This window comes from Oncorhynchus tshawytscha, linkage group LG06 (genome assembly GCF_018296145.1).
Source record: "Oncorhynchus tshawytscha isolate Ot180627B linkage group LG06, Otsh_v2.0, whole genome shotgun sequence".
In the NCBI taxonomy this organism is placed as follows: domain Eukaryota; kingdom Metazoa; phylum Chordata; class Actinopteri; order Salmoniformes; family Salmonidae; genus Oncorhynchus; species Oncorhynchus tshawytscha.
Genome location: NC_056434.1, coordinates 73,012,820 through 73,019,238, shown reverse-complemented (window position 1 = coordinate 73,019,238; position 6,419 = coordinate 73,012,820).

Genomic DNA, 6,419 nt, shown 5'->3' with positions numbered 1-6,419 from the left:
CACTGGTTCCTTTAAATGTACTCCTAAAAGAAAACTGCAGTTGTAATATTGTCCTCATGTTCCATGTCGATTGGTCAGGATGGGACAAAATGGATGTCACGTTGATGCTTCTAAGAGAGGCAAAGTAGCTTCGGCCAAAGAACACACTGAGCCATTATGTTAAAGTAAACGACAGCACTTCCTAATGTCGTTTGGCAGTGGTAGCACTGGGCAATTAGGCTCTCTCTTAATGTGACGCTGGGAACATTTCTCCTCAAGGTTAGCGCCTCATTTCCCCACGATGGGTCTGCCGGGCAGCAGCTGATGCATTCTGGGAGCTGGGGGGCGCGAGTTAAGACAGGTGTCTGCCACCTTGGAAACCTCCCCACGCAGCTGGCACCAGCTGGTACCCCTGATGCCCTATCCGGACGGTCTGCTCTCTCCTTTCTGCCGAGGGGGGGGGGCATGTCAAGGGCAGCCCCGGTACAAGCTCACTCACAGGGCATCCATGCCATGACATGACCTGGCCACTAGGGGACCATGCAGGCCAACAGTGATGGGGAGGAGTAATGTGGTGCAGCAGAAGCATGCCCGTTTGGAGACCTACTCTAGCATCCCTAATGGACCGGCAATGATGAGACCCAGCAGTGCCAGGGGGTCAAAGGCAGCTTCAGCGGAGGACACTACACAGCACACACTGGGATACAGACTATGCATTGTGTGAAGATGGTCTCTTTGGATGTAGAAGATATTTTGCCACTATTAGGGGTGAATGGAAGATGAATTAAAAGTGAACCACTATCAAAGCATGGTATACCTGTACAATACTAGCTTAATGTAAAGAGAACGCTCTATTCCAAAATGAATGCAATATAATAAACATAAGCATTGTGAATGCGAACAGAGTGTTTTCAGTCTGGTGAAATCACCTGACATTATAACCACATTACCTATCAGGCACTGCACCATAGTGATTCCCATTTCAGAATGTGGTAATTTTCTTAATACGTCTTTAATGGGGAAAGGGGTACAATTATTTAAAAGGGTTTCTATGCTGACCATTATCTGAAATCAACCGTAATGATTGCAAAGTTTTATGTTAATGACCATTATCACAGTGACTACCCTATCTGCCAAATTACCATGCATTTCTTACTTGCGACTATGTGACTTAATTTTTAGCCATGTGGTTGTGATGTTATCTAGATTTCTATGTTATCACTATTCAAACCTAGAATACTGAACCTATGTTGGTCTTTTGAAGTTGTTAGCACCATACAGTGTACAATCATTAGCCTCATAATGGATAATATCCATGCAGAGATTTCATAGTCTACATATTAAACAAAGTGTTCACCCTCAGCACAAAGGTAATTGTGAATCTATAATAATAATTTGTTATAACACACGCTGACTCGCTGTGTCGGATGCCACATGGATCCTTTGAGGTGCAGACTGTTGATTACTGTAAATGAGAGCTGTTTCAGGGTGGATTGTGGGTAATTATATGCAGTGCACCCTGGGGACCGGTGGTGGGACTCAGGGGACAGTGACTCCACACAAGAGAGCGACTACGAAGAGAGCAACACATGCTAGGCTATCGACTCAGAGCAATACAGTGCATGTACAACTATTCAACAGGGCTATCTTTTAATTGTAATATCAATGATATGTCACAGAATCCCTATAACACATTCACAAGAAGTGTGCATATTTTTATGTGATTGAACAGCATTATGTCTTAATGAACCTAAGATGCTTAAAGAAAACAGATGCAGCTGTAGTTTTCTTCCAAACTATTATTATAGCTACTAATCAAAGAAACATATAGTCAAAGTTAGATATAAAATCAAAATGAGAATCAAAACTGACAACTGAATAGGCTTTAGAACAATATTCATGACAATAAGTAAACAAGAAATTGGGAGGATAGCACAATCTGGCCGACATTGTAATCGCAGGGATACAATTAAAATTGGTCACAGCAACTGCAACACAAATTCATGGAGAACATGAACAGGGCTGTCAAGAGTTCAATATTACTGGCAAGGATAATAAAGACAATAAAAATAGCATTGTATAGGCTGAAATATATGTTTTTATAATTGTCTTTATTACACACACATACTGTACATTGGGAATTAAATTCAAATTAGAATGCACTGTGTGGTAAAGTTTCAAACCACGCTGGGAGCCCAGCAATCTCGTTCTCTTCACTTGAGCTCATTTCGCCACTAATGACTTTGCCCCCTGATGCAAGCCAAGGGATCGGCAAAGGTCCTTGAAACAAAAAAGGGAAATATAGCAATTACTGGGACTTTCATCGGCAAGAAAAGAGATTAAAAACCCTTGTGGTTGTATAAGCACCAGAGTTGCAAACCATGACTTTTTCCGTAATACGCATATATTCAAACTGCAGTTCTGTTTTCAATACATGAAATGTATTATTTCCACAACCTTAATGCATTCTCCTTAACATGATAATGGCATCAGATGTGTTATGTATTACTAATCACGATTATAGCCTTTGGTGGTAGCAATGCATGTTGATTTCAAAATGCTGTGCATGTACGGAAAGAAAAGCTATTGCTTTTTAACACGGGCCTAAGGGACTGAAATTGTCCCCTAGTCTCTATATACCCATTGACACAAAGGGTCTCTTAACAATTTCAAATTATTACTTTATTTTCTCTAATATAATCCACCCCCTTTATTAAATCTTTCACCTTCTGGGACTTTAGCGATATAATCATATTACAGTGCTAAGATGTTTACATTTGAGAGACAGGCAGCTTTACTTGTTATGAACATGTAGCCTATACCCTAAGGACTGTTAAAATACGTGTGCATGCTATTTGGTCTAAATGAGGCTCGGGTCACCCATTACCTCAGGGCATCAGGCTAAGGCTGACTGAGCAGAAAATGGCCCCTGATATCCATAGATGAGATCTATTATACATTAAACATGCTTGTAAATATTCACTAGTCAAACCATTTGAATGGAAAATATTGTTTTGTTCAGAGGTCGGTGGGAATGTTGTCTCTAGAGGAAGTCCCATTAGAATAGGACCAACAATGACAATAGGAGACACCTATAGGGGACTGGAGAGAACATTAAGAGTTGTTTAACATGTTTGACTGAAGGACAGCAATGATACCAGAGAGATACATGATGGGTACTTATCATACTGGACTAATCTGGTTTAGACACCACATCCATTGGAAAATGATAGTTATAAATTGAAGTGAATTGGAACTGCATTGCTGCAACATATTATACTGTCACATGTGGTTAACAAAAAAAATGATGCATTGGATCCTCAGAGTAGCCAATCCTACAAAAATGTATAACATTTGTTGGATTAGTGGTTTGTCTCTGTGACAGGCCTGCATGGCCTAAAATGATTGTATCATGTTGAAGTCCAACTATGGTGTTACTGATTGTTTTTGTTTCTAGCCTCATATACAATTTTAAGAGCCAGGAACAATGTGCTCTGACAGATATATTCTTTATAAGAGAGTCGTGGTCTCTCTAATTTGACACAGTTGTCAGATATAAAGCTCCTTAGAGAGTGTGGCCATGCTCTGGGTAAGAATGGGGATTAAATTAACACCCCCACATCTTGTGACCCCAATAGTGCAGAATAAAACATACACCATGACTGAATCAAAGACTACTTCATGCTTCAGACCTCATTTTATGGACTTGGTCTTCTAAAAAGATGGGGTTTTGTTTTGTTTTCTACGTGTTGTAATAGATTTTTTTATTTAACTAGGCAAGTCAGTTAAGAACAAATTCTTATTGAATGATACTAAATTGAATGATACAAAACAATATTGTATAATATAACCGACTTATTACATGGCATTGTGAATACTTGTTTCTGATTGAAGGGCATTCTAGAACATGCATTATTTCCCTATCTGACATATTTGGATATGTCATCTTCAGACACCTTTGAAGCTTTACTGCAAAAAACACCATGAAACAGTTGATATAACCTTTCATTATGTACCCCTCATAATGTTGTAAAATCAACACACATCTTTCATATAGGTACTGTAATTTAGTGGTAAAGGACACCCACTGCCACAAACTTGACATAATGTAGCAGTACTATTTAAAGGGACATTTCTAAAATCTTCATAATCTCCAGCCCAAACGCAACATCAATATATGTGAACATTGTGTTTCTATGTTTTATAGCAAAAAAGATAGGAAGATAAGTGTTTTCATTGATATCATCGATGTGCATCGTGTGATTTAACTAATTATGAGTAGGTATTGCCTAATAATGGTCTACTAAGTGGTTGATGATGTCATTGGAAACACATCTTCCTCTATATTTTTTACTACAAAACATAGAAACGCACCATTTTCACATATGTTGATGTTGACGGTGGTGCTGGAGATGATGAATATGAAGTTGAACATTTTGGAAAAGATCCTTTTAATTTCATATCAAATGGACTGACACAGAAAATCTTATCAATTCGACAGTAAAATAGATCATATCACATTCTAATGAAAGCATAACATTCTCTTAAAACGTCTGTCCCCCTGTGCAGCCAGTCAGTCTTCTGCAGATGACGTGATGAATAGGGAACACTGATGGAATATGCATCAAAGTCGAGCTCATGATTTATGTAATAGCAGTCACTTGGACAATGATTAGCTGCTCTGTCAAGCGTGTAATACAAGAGGTACAACCCCTGGTTTATCAGTCATTTATCTGAAGAGTGTCCTGATATTATCACTGGATCCTAATGTCATCATTATGCCGCGCAGCATGTGCGGGCCAGTGTATCACAGTACCGGCGACAGAGCCTGTCAGGAGTTCAAGCCTCTTCATTTGCAAAGTGCTCAGACATTGTTAACACTGTCAACAGTAAAATAGGAAAATCCACAACATTCCAGAAAAAGGGGGATAGCAGTACAGAGGCACTGAATGAGTGTACACCAGTGGGTATGAAGAATTGTGTGTGTGTGGGGGGGTGGGTGTAATGCAGTTGTCAAGCTTATTTGGTAGAAGGATGTAAACAATAAATGAGAAATAAGCATACAACTAACAAAAAAATATATGTCTCTCATGCAGTACTTCAACTATAATGGGTTTAATACAAATTCACACGTACTGTACATTACGAACAATACAGAGCCCAGGAACTCCAATGTGAGGCCCGGGAAGCATTTCTTCCTGATGAAAATTCACTCACATACCTGTGAAAGAATGATGGTGTTCATATCTCCCAGGACTTTCCTCTACTCCTCAAGCATGCTGGGTATTATAAACGGCAGCTCCTCCCACGTCAATATCAGGAGAAGTCTGCGAACAAAGGAAAAGGGCGAGACAGAGACAGACAGTATAGGACAGAGCCATGACAATCATACGTACAGGAGTGGATGGAAGAAATTGCTCATAAACAATCTCTGTGTTCATGAAGAAGGTCCTGTTATTCTCACAAACATCTGGTACCATAGGCTACACTAAGAGGAAACTGTACTTTAAGTCCATCAACACCTCACACAAACAAATATAGTGAGGGAAACTGAACAGGAAAAGGAGCTCTTTGAGTTTCAAACAAAAGAGATCAGCCTTGCTGCCAACACAGACAGGGCACCACACCTTTACACTGATGCTGCTCACAATCAAAGGAACAGCCGTCACCAGTGGAACTGTGTTTTTAAAGGATATCTTAAAAAGATTAAATTGTGTGCCACTGATGGAAAACAATTGGGACTGGAAGATTTACTGTACAGGCCATTCTCTCACTCACACACACACACATGCACGCACATGCACACACACACACACACACACATTATTCATTTGACCTCAGAGTTTTTCCTGTTTTGTTAAATATTTCCACTCATTTGATTTGAATGAATACCGCTGCGGTGACGCTTAAACCAATACATAATGTATGTGACTTGGATGTTTCAATACAGCATTGCGCCAATACAATGGGTGAGGGCAAAAGGGCAAAAGCAGGAGTAAATATAACAGATAAAAAAACAAAACTTCTTAAAGCTCATTTGAGTTACTACAACATCTTTGTTTGCTAAAATTGGAAAACTCCAATGTAAACGGTTGTAAGAGCAAGGTAGGCCTATATTTTTGTTGGCACATTATCATTAAACCAGAAGTCATGGCATCATGGCCCAGCATTTCCAGCAGAGGGGGCTGCTTACTGCAATCATATGGTGATTAATTGAGCTTGATTCTCACCATGCTGTGAACATAAGCTGTCCTACATGAAGTTATGTGAATAAAGGTCGCAATGCCTCTAATAATCCCTAACTCACTTACTTATAGCCTACATCAGAATCACATGCAGAATTAAGAAAAGTGTAATTTATATTATCACTCATGCAAGCTCATATCAAACCAGGTTATGTTCATTTTTATTAGGTCTAATTGTGCATGTTCCTCTAATTA